We start from the raw sequence: 18834 nt of genomic DNA, 5'->3' as shown, positions 1-18834 counted from the left end.
TACGAAAGATCACTTAATGAAAATATTTGTTGCACTAAATTTCTGTGGTTTTTCAAAAGCATGTAACATGAACTCAAGTCTTTCTCTTAGACAGTCCTTACTAAAGCATCATTTCTAAGGTAGATGATTTCGACCGCTTTGCGTAATTATAGTTCAACCTAATTAAGACACAATAACACGCCGACTAAATACTAATTCAGAAGTCAAACAACAAAAATCAACGTTATATTTACAAAATTTTCACAGGACTAGTTTCGATGGTTTTACCGAACCACCATCCTCAGCTGCAAAACCGCAAATGAACAAGATAGGAAAAAATGATTAGATAAGATAAGAAAGCCTGGACAAGAGAATAAGCAAGTGGCGCCATCTGTTGGTGAAACCAGAACTAAAACATAATTTCTTGAAAGGCCGAAGGCAAATTTGGATTGGAATTAGGATCGTTAACTAGAACAGAAAGATTTTTATGAATGTGAAATGCCTCTAGAAAATCCAGTTCTCCAATGGAAGATGTTTTTTGAATAATTTTGGCAGCAGAAAAATTGAAAGTGTGATTTTCGGACCAACAATGTTGCGCAACAACTTCTGTGTTTTCTTTTTTCTAACATATGCTTCATGTTTTTTGACGCGAAATTTTAAGGCTCTCTTAGTTTGGCCAATGTAAATTAAACCACACTTGCAAGGAATCCTATAAATACCCCAGGAATTCATATCCGGAATGGAGTCCTTAAGTATGGAACTCGGAATTTTATTGATGGGAGAATAAACAACCCGAAAGTTAAATTTCTGCAAAATATGTGCAACTTTATAGCTAATTGATGGAAAGAAGGGAATGACAACAGAATTTTTATAATCTCCTAAAACAAGAGTGTGCCTTTTAGTGTGTTGAGATGAGAATTTTTTAACTGCTTGATTAATAATGTTGGGTGAAAAGCCCCTGTCAATAGCTATTGCTTTTAAATAATTTAGTTCTTCATCAAGGGCTAGTTTGGAGGAGCAAATTTGAAGAGCACGGAAAACATAGGAATAAAATGAAGCTAACTTTTGTTTAGTCGGATGACATGATTTAAAGTGTGGTGGAAGGCAAACCGATGAAGGTTTACGGTAAACCGTAGTATTGAAGTTGGATGTGTTACGTGCGACCAGAATGTCGAGAAACGGAAGAGACTTGCAAGTCTCAAGTTCAAAAGTGAACTGAATAGCAGGATCAATAGAATTCATTGTTGAAAGAACTTTATTTGAATCATCTTTATTACCTTCAAACAGGGTAAAAGTATCGTCTACGTAGCGGAACCATGCCGGGAAGTTTAAAGTTTCAAACAATTTTGATTCATAATAATGCATGGAGATATCAGCCAGGATGGGACTGAGGGGGCTTCCCATGGCTAATCCCTCAGTTTGCTTGTAATATTTATTTTGGAAAACAAAATGTGTTTGTTTCAAACAGAGTTGAGTGAGAGAAATTAGCTCATCAATTTTGATGCAAGAGAAATGAAATTTGCGAAGTCTGGTTTCTAGACATCTTAATGCACCCTCCACTGGGAAATTGGTGAATAATGATTTTTCATCAAAAGAAACCAGGAGTAAATTACTAGGAGAAATGTTTTTAACCTTTTTTACAAAAACTATTGATTTTTTTATGGTGTAAATGTTATTGTCTAATAGAGTGGAAAATCTAGAAACCAAATATTTAGCTAATGGATACGAGGCAGTACCTAAATTTGATACAATAGGGCGGAAAAGAATACCACTTTTATGAATTTTGGAAAGAGCATATAATCTGGCACAATTCGCAACAGATGGGATAAGCGAATGTTTTAAGTTCCTTGAAATGATTTGCGAAGATTTGATCGCAGTTTTCACAAGATCGTCACAAGTCGGAAGGTGAAGGATCTTTAGGGATCGGATTATATGGTCCTTCGTTTAAGAGTTTAGTGACACCATCGATGTAAGTGTTCTTATCCATGACGACTATCTGGCCACCTTTGTCGGCCTTTGAAATGATAATATCCGGGTTAGAATGAATTTCGCGCATTTTAGCTCTTTCTCTCGCAGTTAGATACTTTTACCCTGTTTGAAGGTAATAAAGATGATTTAAATAAAGTTCTTTCAACAATGAATTCTATTGATCCTGCTATTCAGTTCACTTTTGAACTTGAGACTTGCAATTCTCTTCCGTTTCTCGACATTCTGGTCACACGTAACACATCCAACTTCAGTACTACAGTTTACCGTAAACCTTCATCGGTTTGCCTTCCACCACACTTTAAATCATGTCATCCGACTAAATAAAAGTTAGCTACATTTTATTCTTATGTTTTCCATGCTATGAAAAACTAAATTATTTAAAAGCAATAGCTATTGACAGGGGCTTTTCACCTAACATTATTAATCAAGCACTTAAAAAATTCTCACCTCAACACATTAAAAGGCACACTCTTATTTTAGGAGATTACAAAAACTCTGTTGTCATTCCCTTCTTTCTATCAATTAGCTATAAAGTTACACATATTTTGCAGAAATTTAACTTTCGGGTTGTTTATTCTCCCATCAATAAAATTCCGAGTTCCATACTTAAGGACCCCATTCCGGATATGAATTCCTGGGGTATTTATAGGATTCCTTGCCAGTGTGGTTTAATTTACATTGGCCAAACTAAGAGAGCCTTAAAATTTCGCGTCAAGGAACATGAAGCATATGTTAGAAAAAATGGAACACAGAAGTCTTCTGTTGCGCAACATTGTTGGTCCGAAAATCACACTTTCAATTTTTCTGCTGCCAAAATTATTCAAAAAACATCTTCCATTGGAGAACTGGATTTTCTAGAGGCATTTGACATTCATAAAAATCTTTCTGTTCTAGTTAACGATCCTAATTCCAATTCAAATTTGCCTTCGGCCTTTCAAGAAATTATGTTTTAGTTCTGGTTTCACCAACAGATGGCGCCACTTGCTTATTCTTGTCCAGGCTTTCTTATCTTATCTAATCATTTTTTCCTATCTTGTTCATTTGCGGTTTTGCAAATGAAAATGGATGGTGGTTCGGTAAAACCATCGAAACTAGTCCTGTGAAAATTTTGTAAATATAATGCTGATTTTTGTTGTTTAACTTCTGAATTAGTTCAACCTAAGTTAAAATTCGGGTCAGTCCATAAGTTCGTGCGCATGAAGAGTATGGCGTGGAATTCACTATGACGCATTTACTAAAACAATACAATTTTGAACCTGTTGAAACTTGTTATCGTTTATTTAACATATTTTTCAGTTCATCACCAACTTTCGTAAATATCGAACGCATTTTAGATAGAAGATGAATATAGATAATCAGTACAAACGTGCTGTGCTACATTTTTTATTTTCGTGTGGTGAATCTGCCTGATTTGCAGCGATAAAAATTAATAATATACATGGTAAACACACTGTTAGTGTAAGGACTGCCCAGAAATGGTTTAAAAAATTTAAAGTTGGAAAAAGCAGTATGGATGATGAACACCGTTCACGACGTTTTGAACTGTTAGAACCAAATCAAACGATTCATTCAGAAGTTTATAGTGAACAACTTTGCCGTCTAAACTCAGAATTGATCAAAAAATGCCCACGATGGGTGAATATCAAGAAAGTGTTGTTTCATCGTGACAACGCTAGACCGCATACAGCTCGAACGACGGTGCAAAAAATTAGTGAATTTGATTGGAAGCTTTTGCCACATCCTGCTTACTCCCCAGATATTGCCCCAAGTAATTTTCACTTATTTCGTGGTTTACAAAAATTTTTACTGGGAAAAAAAATTAAATTCTAAGCAGGATGCATACAATGAACTTTCGAGTTTTTTGCATCAAAACCATAGTCTTTCTACAGCAATGGCATAAAAAAGCTGCCTGTAAGATGGCGAGACATTGTAGATAATGGAAGAAAATAAATAATTGATTAAAACGTTAAATTGCGTTTTTATATTATTTAAAAATTTACCAAAAAAATGCGCACGAATTTATGGACTGATCTAATACTACTGTTCTATATAAACAAGATAGCTTTCGTGTGTTTTGCTATAATTCGGCAAACAAACAACCTATAAGTGCTAGCAGACGCTCAGTCAGTTTATATACTTTTAGCTCAGTAAAAAAAAGTCTGTCCTTAACTGCACGACTTTTCATGAGATTTTTCTTAGTAGACGCTCAATCAGTTTATATACTTTTAGCGCAATAAAAAAGTCTGTGCCTTAACTGCACAACATTTCATGAGATTTTTCTCACTATACATTGACTTTTTTCCAGCATGTTTTGTAATGACATCATGAATTATATTACATCATTTAGAACAAGTAACATGTAATTAATTATATTCTGTCACAAGAATTTTCCGCGACTTCATCAGTGATAGTGAAGCCAACCGTTATTACGGTGTACAAAGTGCAAGTAAATCAATTAAGTTTCAGCAAGTTCTAGTTTTTAATAACATCAAGGAACAATTTTTTCAAACTATCCTGCAGAAAACTTGCGAAGGCCGTTAGATGCAAAAATATCGTTCAACAGATACTATATACAGCTTAGTTTTCTGAAACAGTTGACAATGCATTTTTTCAATGACAATTCAGCAAGCAAATCCCACCCCCACCTTTTGTAGGGAAAGGAATAATGTTAGAGCCATAAACTTTAACTGGCCATTTCCATAAGCCCGCATATTTTGGGAGGGCTCGTTCAGATTTCGTGGACCAATGAGCAAAGTTACTTTCGTTAAAATGCTGAATAACGGTGAAAAAGGTAAAAGAAAAATGCATCTATTTTGTTTAATGGTCCAATGCAATTCAACAGCAACAGCTGATACCACGGATGAAATCAGTATAAACTTCCTATTTTATTATTATGGTACTGTTTTCCAATAGCTGTATCGTTTCTGAAGATCCTTCTATGTTGCCTTATTCCAAATCTCATTTTCATGTTTATGACATCAAGCTATTGTACTTTTCAATATGCGTTGTGACTTATTCTAAATTATTTTCTACAATGCTATTCAAAAATAAATACTTAAACGCTTGGAAGGTTGAACATGGGTATGCTCAGGTTGATCAAAAAATCACATTATAAGTGGGCTGACATCTAAAGTGTACTTGAAAAAAGAATTAAATAAACCTTTAAAGTTTCTTCGCTAAACCCAAAATTTAATCTAATGAAAGAAAAAATCGATTTACTTACACATACCGCATAGACCCAAGTGAATTTTAAAAATAAAAGACTTAAGTTACTGTTTCAGAATTTGCTCTGTAGAAATAGGAAAATTTAAATAAAATCTAATTTAAACTCCAACAAAATATATCTATATTATACATTTCTTCATTTTAATTTATGGCGGAATGAAAGAGCAGCTATAAATGACTAAGAAATATTTTCCTTTTTGAATAAGAACTGGAACACATAATTAAATTACATGCAGGAATAATTAAGATACGTAGGCTGATTGAAAAATTTTATAAGGCTGATCCTCTTAGTCAGAATTAGATAAATCCACGGATTTCCAATTTTTTTTCCTTTTCAAATTTGAATCCTACACACTGAATTACACTTTTAAAAAGTGCTTTAGAAATTATTCAAGAAAATGAAACAAACTTTTTTGTGACACTTTCAATAGCAGAATTGTGTTTCCCGCCTGCTTCAAATTTCATAAAATATTAGTAAAATTAGGTTATGAACAAGATACTCTAGTTCTGAATAGAGAGATTTCGGATAATCTTGCCAAAATCACAGCAATATCCGAGAGCAAAACCACATTTTTTTTCAGCAAATCTGGTCTCTTTTTTCTAATGATTTCACGTCAATGATTTTGAAGACTTCTCTACATTATAATCACTGTTCGTTGTTTGCTGATGAATGTGCAATGCCGACATCCGTAACCGCAGTGGATAACCCGCAAGAGCGTGATTTGTCGATTACTTGCGTGTTATTATCTTGAAGTGTTTCCATCACTGATACAACAGAGGCATCTCTTCGGATGTGAAATGTAGAACGAAATTCATTTTATATAATAAGAGTAACCGTAGGCTGATTGACTGTGCGAAAACGCAACTTTTGATTAGTTACAGCCTGTTTTCATGCACCCCTACCTTGGATGTGCAGAAGTGTAACATCACCTGGACAAATCTTCTTGACCAATGATACAGAGCAGATTCCTTCATTACAATCTCGATTCATCCGAAATTTTTTGGCAATATTTTATATGAAACCTTGGCTTTCGCTCGAGTTTTCTTTTTGATGACGTCTGGTTTTTCGGAATGTTCACTTTGCATTTCCTTTCTTTTCCGGCTTGCCGCTATTTTGGGCAAGTTCTCAAAAGCGACCAATTATGAAAAAAAGAGGGAAGTGGTCTGCTTCGCCATTTCCAGATAATGAATAGGTTCGCATCTCCTTTTTCCTTTATGTTAACTGATTTGTAAACAATCAAGGATAAACGGCAGAAGGGAGCATAGCTAGAAGAATACATACTTAACCCAAACAAAGGTTTAAAACTTTACAGGCAGAGATATATGATTTTTTTTTTTTTTTTTTTCAATTTTCGATTATGTTATTCTCTGTTACCTGATAAGTACAGAACAGCATATGAGACCTGTTGGCGAAGACAATAATCCCTTCATGGAGAATTTTTAACCGAACGCAGTTCATATTTACCAGCTAGATAAACCATTAGAGTTCGTACAGCTGCCCATGCCCATTCCATAGGAAACAAAGCCCTATGTCAAACTGCCATTACTCCACGGCTTTAGCCTGTTGATCACTGATCGATCAAACTGCATGATTAATGAAATCAACAGTGTAATGAAAAATACGAATTCATTTTGGAATACTTGTATTCTAAAAGAAGAGATGTTCACAATGATGGCAAAAAATATTTAACAAAACGTTAATGTTCGATACTTTGTATCAAATTTCTTTAAGACAGGATACCTATTGTAGGAAATAGTATATATTCCGCAATAGTTGTTTTTAGCCCAAAAGGGCAATTTGCCCAGAACGGCTGTTAATTTCGTTTTGGCATTTTGCGTCGATTCACTATAAACAGCAAATCACTTTTTAAATTGTTGTCACCAAATATTAGAGCTCTGTATTATACTTAAAGAAATTAAATAATGAAGAATCTGCATAAATGTATGTATGTTTATCGCATTGTGAGAAAAAAACGACACTTAGAGACAACAAATTTGAATAACGTACTCTCTATCTATGGGCATCTGGAAGCCCAAATTTCGAATTTGATTTATTATCTATTTCATATTTTGTAAAGCATTTATGATAAAGAAACTCAATGATTTCAAAGCGAGCAATGGCAACAACACTGTACAACAACAAGAAAAAAAAAAAAAAAAAAAAAAAAAAAAACTGCTGTTGATTTTTATGCTTTAAGTGCGAAGAACATGATATTTTATAAATAAAGGTACACAGAAAACGTTAATAACAACGTCCCTTTGGGAGTAATACAAAATCTGAAAGCTTTCAGATTTTTTTTAAAACTTTTTCGAAATAAAACTGGCCAAGGCGGATTTTCTAGAAAAATATACTGAAAGTTAGTCATGATTGATCGTTCATTAAGCTATAATATCGCCCTTTAATTAATACGTGTAAGCGGTGTTTGGTGCAGATATTCCTAAAACATCATGATGTTACATAAAATGTTTCCTACCAGAAAATCAAAAATATCTTTTTTCGGTGAACTGAAGGGGAAGGGTAGTTTATAGAAAATCCAAACGAAATTTTAGCCGTTATCATATTCATTCTGACGGCGAACTTTGCAAAAATCTTCCCTATTAAAGAATTTTAAACACTTTTCATAAACAAAAAAACATCGCGCAATTAGCTAGGAACAGGACTCGCGATCAATTTTCGACTCCCCATGAGTTAAATTTAAGCTTAATTGAATTCTACTAAAACTAATTTGCAATTCTTTTAATCAGAGATTTGCATTTTAGCACATACAATGATAAATACGAAGATAACAACCTCTAAAATCATATGATACAAAATTTCGAAAATAATAACACTTCAAAAACATTATTCATGCACTATCCAAAATCATGCCTAAGAAAATACTTAATTTTAGCAAAATACGCTTCATAACCAGCAGCAAAACTTAAATCTCTTAAGCAAATGCAGTTCACGTGTACGTGAAAGTATAGGGGACAACCCGGTACAGGCACACGCATCATTTTCTGAACTCGTTCAGCCGTAAAACCATGAAGAACTTTTCAAAACTCTGCCAAAAAATTTGGCAGAACTACAAAATCTCCACTTACCATGCAGAAGGGTGGAGTGCTTTTTCATGCAAAAGACACTTTTATTGCGTTTCATATATTAAATAATTTACACATTTTACAGTTACACATTTCGCCAGCATCTACATTTAAGTTCTTTTTTCCCCCTCCTTTCTCTCTCTTTACTGCGCCACAGGAAATAAAACTTTGAAATTCTAGCAATGAAGCAAGCAAGTTCGAATTTCCGGTGTTCTGTGATAGATCCATAACATTCTAACTTCGCAGTGTACGTTTTCTGTGAATCGAGGTTGATAATAACAAAATAATAATAAATGAATTAAACAAAGGATAAAAAATGGCTATCGTTAGAAGGATACATCAAAGAAAGTAGGTAATTGAAAAAGTGAACGTAAAGCAATTTAAGTGTAATATTACTCACATTTTTTTAATTAAGAACCACTAAAATTTCTGCCCCTTTCTTCCTAATACGCAAAATAAATCCTGCATCACTGAATCAGAAATCGGAAAAATGAGATTTTAATCCATATATCACTTCTGAAGATTTAAAACACAATAAAAACAACAGTTTTGTTAAAAAAAATAAATTATAAATAAATCTGAAAGGTTTCAGATTTTAAATCACGTCGTCCAAAGGCGCCTTTTTTTTTTAACATTTTGTGTGTTACCTTTATTTACTAAATATCATGTTCTAAGGACTCAAACCATAAAATTCAGTTCAACAGCAATATCGCAAAATAATTTTAAAATGAGCATATCTTTAGAATTTTCTATACAGAGTCTAGCGTACTGGAGATAAAAATGCCCCTCCCCCGTACAGTGTTGCCATTGCTCGCTTTGAAATCGTTTAGTTATTAATCAAAAATTCGTTGAATTGTTACAAAATATGAAATCGATAATAAAACAAATTTTAAATTCAAATTAGGGCTTCCACGTGCCCATATTCTGTGGAAGATTACGTTATTCAAATTTGGATGGCTCTAAGTACCGTTGTTTTATTACAGTGCGAGAAACATACGCACATTCATGCATTCTTCTTTATTTAATTTCTTTAAATATAATACATGGCGATAATATTTGGTGGCAAAAATTTGAAAAGTGAAATAACGCTTATCGTGAATCGACGCAAAATGCCAGAACGAAATTAATAGTCGTTCTGGGCAAAGTCCTCTGGACTAAAAAGGGTTTCTTGTCAATAAATGCATTTTTATTCCTGAAAATTTCAATAATGTAATATGCGTTACTTATCGCGTTTAAAGTTAGCACACTTTTTATGCACAAAAGCTATGATGCCATGAATTGAAAGCTTACTTGCATAATTTCCCACACATAACACATGACAAATACATCGAAAATTAGAATTATGTGACAAATATAATGGTTCGAGGTTTGAAACAGTAGATCATAGAAAAGCAGAAACCCTTTTTATGTATTTACACGATGTTTGATAGTAAATTTGATATACAGTAATTCAATCTTTAACAATGCCATGCAAGTAAATCGATACCAATAAGTAATAATGCAATGTCATACAAGTAAATCGATACCATGCAAATAATGCGATCATACATATAATAATTTATTACTGTCTCAAAGATCAGACTACAGTATTTCCTCGGGTATTTCCCCCATAGCCTTTTAGCGCCAGGTTCTGAAAATTTTAAAAATATTCGCATAATTATCCCCTTATTCAATGCGTTTAGAAAACAAGCTCCCCTAAATTTTAAAATGGGTTCGTCCACGTAATGATTGTTTTCGTCTTTCTAGCAAAAACAAACCCTCGCAATCTGTTTGCCAAGATCACGCCGAACATTTCCTTTCTAAGTGTTGAACGTTAATTTAATACAAGAATCGACCAATCGCAGTGAAGCAAACCCAAACTGATATTCATCGAGTCAGCTACAGATTCACGTTCTTATGGATGATTTGAGACCTAAGAAATAGCAATGGCAGCAATAAGAAGGTTTGATATTGAAGTTACTAGGAAACAGAAATGAAGATATCTTATTCGATATTGTAATGTTAATATTACTGTGTTTTCTTATTGGAATATAAGTTCTTTTAAAGAAATAATATTATGATAATTACTTGTAGTTTATCCACTAGTTCCAATTGTTAAGTTCTTCCCATAACTGCGTCCTTCGGATATTATATTATTCCCATAATTTTCCCCTCTCGATTTTCGGACGATAAAATTAATAGAAAAAGGGGGGGATACGGTAGATCCTCTTTCCTCCTAATGCGATAATGTACTTAAAATAGATTTCTAAAATCTGTCTCTTCCTGCGGAAATGATAATTGTAAATTTCCTTTTATATGGTGCCTATCTGAGTAGTGCAAGAAGAAATTTAGCTTACCCTCACACAAACTGTAATAGTGATGAAAATAACACTTTTTGTCTTAATTTCACATATTTTTAAGTAATTTCAGAAGTTTAACATCAAGGAATTTTAAGTATGATGTTTAAAATCTAATTTATACACACAACTCATTAATAGCATTTGGAATTAACTTGTAAGGTTTATCCTAAGTTTATAACAGTTATTTTTAAGTTAAAGCTCCTTATCTATCTCCTGGTTTCAGCTTACAATTCCTTACCAGAAAGTGTTTTTAGAATCGCGTTTAACGCAAATGCGAAAGAGTAGTATTTAAGTCGAAAATCCACTGACTTCCGAGAGAGGTGTGTATGTGTGTGATTATGGCAAAGCCTCGAAGGCTATCTGCCTAAGGGGAGGGATGCCTTCGTGGAGGACTTTCTAAGGGAAACTGACTCGTATACACGTTACAAATGGGGAAAACCACGAAAACATGCAGCCAGCCCGTTTGCGGGATTCGAACCTCGGACCGAACTACCAGTGTTCAGCGACTTTACCGCTCAGCCGCTGGTGGCCCCCTTCGAGAGAGAGAATTAGAATTTCTGAATAGCGTTTGCCTTTTTTTACTTATTTCGACGTGATTATGTCTCTCTAAGCTGTTACTACGCTCGACCGTATTACGTGACCTTGATGCCGCCGAACCGGTACAGCGGTTAGCTTCACTGATTGCCGTGCCGAAGGGCGAGGGTTCGAATTCCGGAATATTTGTAAATGTATAGTGTCGGTGCGGCATGGCGGCACTCTAAATATGCGGCGAGCCGAAAGTCCTCTCGTGTGGTTTGGTGGAAGGAGAGAGGGGTGGGAGAACTTCGGACACGTCCCCCCCCGGTGTGCTCTTCATCAAAATTGGGGGAGGAATTGAGCAAAATCGCATTGTCACTTGAATGGTGCTCAAGGCAGTTACAACGACAGACGTAATCTAGCGCTCCTTCCCACGAGGAATCTTTTGGGCTTGGTCTTACTACGTCAGACAAGTGAACATAAGCAACAACAACAACGTGCCCTTGATAGCTTTCGCTAGATAATGTGATATTTAGGGACCAACTACTTTTGAATTGTGTTAGATTTTCGGCTAAACCTCTTTAGTTAGTCATTAGTTAAGTTTTCATTTCTTATAATTTTGAGTTCAAGACCATGTGGAGGCTTTGTTGTATGTCCTGAGAAAGGGACCGTCTGTACACCCTTACTTTGAGCAATAAACGGTAATTAACCCTTCTTGTGTGTTCTGAGTTACATTTCTGATTCTGGACTTAAACGATTATTAGCTTAGTAGTTCACTAGGTTCCTCAACACTGATTTAATTGTTAAAAGGGAGGGTCACTACACACTATAACAAGAAAAAAACTTACTTTTAATATGCTGTTAAATTATGGTTATTTTGTGGTAACAGAATCGCTTATGAAAGAGAATATTATTTTTCCCGGATTTTAAAATCACTAACTGATTGAAATTTACAGTCAGGAATATTATAACGTAATTTACGAAATATGATATAAGAAATATGTTTCTTAAATTACATTATATATATATATATATATATATATATATATATTCAATTTAATTTAAGAAAATAATTACAAAGATCGTAAGAAACTTTAAAAATTTACTTTTAATTCAATTAAGTTGACCAATCACCAGTTAAGTTGAACAACCACCAGTAATATCATACAACATCGGCACTTTCTTCCGAGATTTGATTCTTAAATCGATAATATCATTTGTAATAAATTTAATTAAGTCTCTCTGAATCATAATGGCATAATAAATCATAATCATAATAAATTTAATTAAGTCTCCCTGAATCATAATGGCATAATAAATCATAATCATAATAAATTTAATTAAGTCTCTCTGAATCATAATGGCATAATAAATCATAATCATAATAAATTTAATTAAGTCTCCCTGAATCATAATGGCATAATAAATCATAATCATAATAAATTTAATTAAGTCTCCCTGAATCATAATGGCATAATAAATCATAATCATAATAAATTTAATTAAGTCTCTCTGAATCATAATGGCATAATAAATCATAATCATAATAAATTTAATTAAGTCTCCCTGAATCATAATGGCATAATAAATCATAATCATAATAAATTTAATTAAGTCTCTCTGAATCATAATGGCATAATAAATCATAATCATAATAAATTTAATTAAGTCTCTCTGAATCATAATGGCATAATAAATCATAATCATAATAAATTTAATTAAGTCTCCCTGAATCATAATGGCATAATAAATCATAATCATAATAAATTTAATTAAGTCTCCCTGAATCATAATGGCATAATAAATCATAATCATAATAAATTTAATTAAGTCTCTCTGAATCATAATGGCATAATAAATCATAATCATAATAAATTTAATTAAGTCTCTCTGAATCATAATGGCATAATAAATCATAATCATAATAAATTTAATTAAGTCTCCCTGAATCATAATGGCACGCTCCTCCGAACTCCCTTTATTTAAATAAATTACCTATCAAACTGCAATTTTTTTAAAGTTTTTTCTCTTTTGGGCAATTCTAACATACTTAGGCGGCAATTACGTTGACAGAATTTAAGGTGTCGGTGACTGCTAATTATCTTACATAATTCACACAGTCAATATAGCTTATCAAGTAAACATTCAAAATCGAACATGTTTCCCGAACAAATTTAGTTATCAGAAAATTAGACTCATATCGTTTCACTTGAACGCCAAAGAGATTAAATATCGCAATTTTGTAACGACTGCAAGCTTCACTGCACTTATTTCAACGTGATTGGAAAAACATGTTGCACAACATGGCGTTCAAGCAACACGTGTACCTCTTCGCTAAAACGTCATGTAACAATGATTTCACTAATATTAATGCATAAAAGTCTGACATAAAAAGTGCGTAAAAGATCTATCTGAGCTATCAAAGCTGCTAAATTAACATCGACTCGTGGGACACAATCGTCGACAAAATTTGCAAAAACTTAAGATTTTCCCTACTTCCAAAATGGTTCGTATTATCAGTTTCTGTATACGTATATAATAGAGGAACACCATGAAAACATTCAAGAAATTCATTCTACTCCATCTACTATTAAGGAAGATAAGGCTATTAAACTACCAAGGTACTGCAGATTCAGAAACAGTCAACCCAAACATTTTTCAATCCAGCATCAGGTAGCGATTTGATACTGCACGCAATGGCTAAAAAGAGTTTCGGTCATCTCTTACCTTCCTTCTGATTGGTTAAACTAGCTGCAAAGTTCTGCTAAAACCAATGTTTAGTCGTGAAGTAAAATGTGCAGTAAATTTACTTTTCCATCTTATTCTATGGGAGAGTATTTTTACGAACGCATCTGATGTCGAAATCATTCGAAATCAAACTTACCGGTCTTAAAAGAACGAGCAAAGACACAGATATTTTCCAAAACTACAGATAATTTCGAAAAGGCTGACAAAACAGACTGTCAATGTACTTTTAAATGTGATATTCAGCATTTTTTTTAATATTCATTAAATTAAAGAAATGATGAAACTGGAAAATTCATTTATTTCCCAAATAAACATAGAATTTGTAGACATTTACTAAGAGAAATAAAGAAAATTTTGAAGTCTCTTAGTTTCCAAGCTTGCACAATTCGGACGAAAAAATTTCCTACCTTAGAACTGATTTAAAAACATTGGCAAAAAGTATTTGCACACAGAAGTTCGTAAAACAAGGATGTTAAGATTTAAAATTCCATCTGAAAAACTTTCTTGATTTAAAAATGCCGTGCAATAATTATTTCACTCAATTTTTGCATTTAAATATTCTTGTCCTTAATGATAAACTTCGTCAGTCTCGTAACAGCGCATGCGTTTCTTTAAAGCTTGCATTAATCTGAATATAAATTATCTTTTCGTCAATTATACAGTAATAGGAATCTCAATGATATTCTCTCTCTCTCTCTTTTTTTCTAATTTTAATTCAAATAAGAAAGAAAAAAAACCTAAAAAGAATTTTAACGTAGCACCAGGAAGTTTGTTAGGTTCTTTATGCCCGTGCTGAGCATCGCAGATTACCAGTCTACTCTTAAACTCACTCCTGCTAACACATACTTTTCTTTCTTTCTTTCCTTTTTTTTTTTTTTTTTTTTTTTTTTTTTAAAGCTTTATTATTAAAAACCACCTTCTTCTTCGCACTTTCGTAGTATACAATTCAACAGCAAAATCAAAAATTTGTTTAAATATTGTATGTTTAAAATTACCCACACAGCATTATGTATTGTCATGCATTTTTCTTTTTTTTTTTTTTTTTTTTTTTTTTTTTTTTCAGTCTTTTCTAAGCTCATAATATCAGAGTTAAGTTTTCTTAGTAAAATTTTCAACAATTTTATTTGTCTCTTTATTTTTAACATTTTTGTGTTTAACTGTATAAATATCACGTTCTTCGCACTTCGGCCACATAAAATTCAACAGCAAAATCAAAAAACAGTATATCTTTATAAATCGGAATAGAATGTTTTGGCTTGCCATATATTTTTTTAATATTCGCTATCTTATTTCTTCAAAAGTTTGCCGCATAAAATAGTAATCATAAAAAAGAAAAAATATACATTGACTTAACTCAGTTCAGATAGTTTAACTTCATACAAATATTTAATATTTCTGATTAAATACCTCACGATTTTAATACATTTTTATTTAAATCAATCACATTCAAAAGCAAAAAAAAAAAAAAAAAAAAAAAAAAAAAAAATTCTTAAGAAGTGTGTTTATTGCTTTTAAATCCCTTAGTTACCTCAATACTTACTTAATAACCGTACAGATCCAATCTGAAAGCTAAAAATCTTTAAGCTTTACTGAATGAGAAACACATTGATTTGCGGCTCTGCTTTCAAATATTCGACTTTGCTGATCAAAATTGAAAGATCTTACAATTTTCCGAATGACAACTGTCTGGCGCGCTGGAGATAAAAATGTTTAGTGTTAACACTTCTCACTAATTCATTTAATTTATAAATATTCTGCCAGAATACATCGGAATGAAGAAATACAACACTTTTAAGGCAAAGATAAAAAATAAATTTAAAAAACAGAAATTTTTAAGACTGAAAGATAAAAATTTACAAAATTTCCTCCATAACTTCTACTAACGGAACCTCGGAGTAAATTTAACGTGATTTACGATTTGTGACTGACATGAAAGAATTGATACCATTTGATAATAATTAAAAATTAATTCTTTTTCTTTATACAAAACAACACTAAAGCGATATTTAATGAAATCAGACGCTCTTAAATTAACATGCTAGTGCTAATAATTCTAATAAATAGCACACTTTCCATTTTCGTTTACAGAAAGTTGGAAATGGCTCAACACAATGCAGTCTTTACAGCATGCAGAAAATTCGAAATTGAACGCGTGATTGGTTACCGCTGCAACGAATGCTGAATCACCACAGCAAATAGAAATTCACCTTCAATTTTAAGACCATTTATTTTTTTGCTTCTACGACAAAAATTAAAAGGCCGTCTTGACATGTATGACAGCCATCTTTTGTTTAGATTCGTTTGGTTTCCGGGTAACCAGGTTAAACTTCACCAAAGTAGAAGCCCACAGTCACGTACGTATTTTGAGATACAATCTTTAAAATCTGTCTTAGGTTGCACTCTGAAGTGAGGACAGCTGTTCATGTTCCATCACAGGTAAGAGAAATCGTGCTACAGGTTTTCTAATCATCTCATACCGTTCTATTTCGTTAAGTTATGCTTGGAATATTCTGTAAGGTCTCCATAATATTGCGTACTATTTCACACTGCTAAAAGTTACTCATTTTTATTTACATATAGGTAAAGTTAATAATTAGTACAGTGAAAATATAGTTTTATTCCTTTTCTGTGTTTCATTTCCATTCATATTTCCTGATCTCTCTTAGTTTACATTCTGAATCAACAAAAATCTGTTAGAATACTGAGATCTCGCACCTGCAACAATAAGAAAAACTGCGTCGTCCCAGATCTGATTAGGGATTTGATTTTAAAAAATGAGGCAAATGGGGAGCATTTTGGTACCAAACAGAATTACTTTTACGTACCGAAATATTATATTTTGGATATGAGTTATTAATTAACACTATATTTTTTTGTTTCTTAAATGATGCTAAGCAAAATTATAATATCTCTAAGTTTTAATAGCTTATCTAAATATGTTAATACTATATTCATATAAACACTTCTCTCAAATTTTAACTTGAGTGTTTTACAAATAGGTCAGATTCAGATAGAATATTGATTTAAAATAATGTATCTCAGTTACCTTATTTGAGAACGTACGTGTCGCTAGAAACACTCATACAGTCACATTCTCATTTAGGTCACCAATTATTTTCATTATATAATGATTCCATTACATATGACATTTCTATACAAAACTCTTAGCTTAAAACCGACCATCACATTACATTTTTCTGTCATGGAAGATAAATAAATAAAGAAATAAAATTTCTCTAGAACAAAGACTCTTTGTCTAGAAGTCGATGAGTTACTCCCAAACATGCTGCATCTTTATTCTATCTTTCAAAATGCAATATGTTATTGTTTATTACGGCAATAGAGTGAGCTAATATATTTTTAATTACATTTTTACACTTCTTAATGGCAACACTGCTAATCAAATATCTGCTATTTGAACTGTAAACAACTACAGAATCTACGCATAACAATGAGACTGCTACATGCATCCATACGTGGAAATTTCAACGTCACGTTATAAATATTAGTACTATACAGGCTTGGACTATGAAAGTGAAACATTCCCAGATAAAAATAATTTTATTGATATGTTACAGACCCTCTTTTGAAGGGCAATACTACAGCTATTAGTTTTTGAAAAGGCCCATGCAAACCTTGCGCAACCATTAAAGATAATTTTAACCATTCCTCTTGCAAAACAGCGGTTATTTCACTTCATGGTGATGGGTTAATGATATGGAGATCATAAGATCGTGCAAGACATGAAAGATGTGAGAGTTCAATTTCATGTTATTCAAACCACTCAGTTCCCAATTTTGCTGTAGCGCCCTCCTGATACACACCAACTGGATGAAAAGTTTATCCCTATGAGCAATTGAGTGAATCTGATCCTTTCACCATGTCCTTTAGAGAAAGTTTAAGACTGATGCGTCAATCTCTCCGCTAGTCTTTTAAAATAATTACGTATTGCCAATTACTTTGGCGATTAATGCGGCCTGAACTGTCATCAATGCACTTCCATTCATTCTAGATGCGAATCATTTGAGATGCCTCTGAAGAAATTCTCCGCACATAAACTCTCCTGAAAACAGGTACTATCAGACCTAAAATTGTGGCGAAGTCCACCGAAGCCCGACACTAGTGCTTCTCAATTTTTAAGATAAAACGAAATTCTAGCCGGATCGCACTGGACTTTCAAGTAAAAGAGACTCCCTCATATATATATATTGGTAAAACAAACACAATTTCAACAGAAAATTCTTTGATCTTGAAAAATTTTTATTTAGTAATAAAGTAATTCTTAAAAATCGATTTTAACTTCCAAATGCATGCCCGTCTTTATTTAGGAAACACCCTATGGATGGACGTTGAGACTTGTAAGGAAAGAAAAGTCGCCAGTGATGATCCTGGTCATGTATTCGCTGATTCGGTATTGGCAGTTTCAGTTACCCGTCAACAGAACGCAGGCAGGGAATCTTCTTTAAAATATATATATATATATATATATTCCTAAATGCACTCTAAGTTACAATAAGTTGACATAGTGAAATACTAAACGACGGCTCAGACATGTTCAAGGCTAGATGTTTCATATAAAAAAGAGCACCTGCAGACTCTTCGGAGCGATGTAACTAAATATTGGGGAAGGGGGGAGATAACTTGTACAAAATTTTACATTTGTTCTCAACTTACAGGTCACTGTTTGAATTCGTCGAAAAAAATTTCCCTCGTCACATTCTGCTGGGCAGGGATTCGTGGTCAGGAAGTTGTTGGACCCTTCTCTGCTTGTTTTCAAACCTACACTTCTCCGTTAAAATATCCTGCCATATCCATACCTCTTTCTAGCATTCCTTCTATTCTCATTACTACGGTTTTAATTGTTTTACTTCTTTTTATTGGTGCACAAGAAAGACATTTTCTTCCCCCTGAAATAATACATTTCTGTACACTCAGGGCTTAAATTCGGCCGGATCAT

At 33.0% G+C, this 18834-nt stretch overlaps 1 protein-coding gene across 3 annotated transcripts in view; it reads right to left on the bottom strand.

The window, feature by feature from the left end:
* The window catches only part of LOC118203454 (cyclin-dependent kinase 17-like), a 286968-nt gene that overhangs the window by 208216 nt on the left and 59918 nt on the right, over window positions 1-18834 (bottom strand). The window contains exon 1 of one of the 3 annotated variants that reach the window (XM_085823224.1): window positions 8278-8298. The exons of the other annotated variants lie outside the window; for them this stretch is intronic. The gene's annotated coding sequence lies outside the window, so the exon portion shown is untranslated. Of the gene's footprint in view, window positions 1-8277; window positions 8299-18834 lie in introns of those variants that run through there. 3 annotated transcript variants of the gene reach the window in all.

Source organism: Stegodyphus dumicola, chromosome 1 (genome assembly GCF_044657685.1).
Source record: "Stegodyphus dumicola isolate Sdum_Otavi_A_Nest chromosome 1, ASM4465768v1".
In the NCBI taxonomy this organism is placed as follows: Eukaryota; Metazoa; Arthropoda; class Arachnida; order Araneae; family Eresidae; genus Stegodyphus; species Stegodyphus dumicola.
This window is presented reverse-complemented; position numbering and strand designations above follow the sequence as displayed.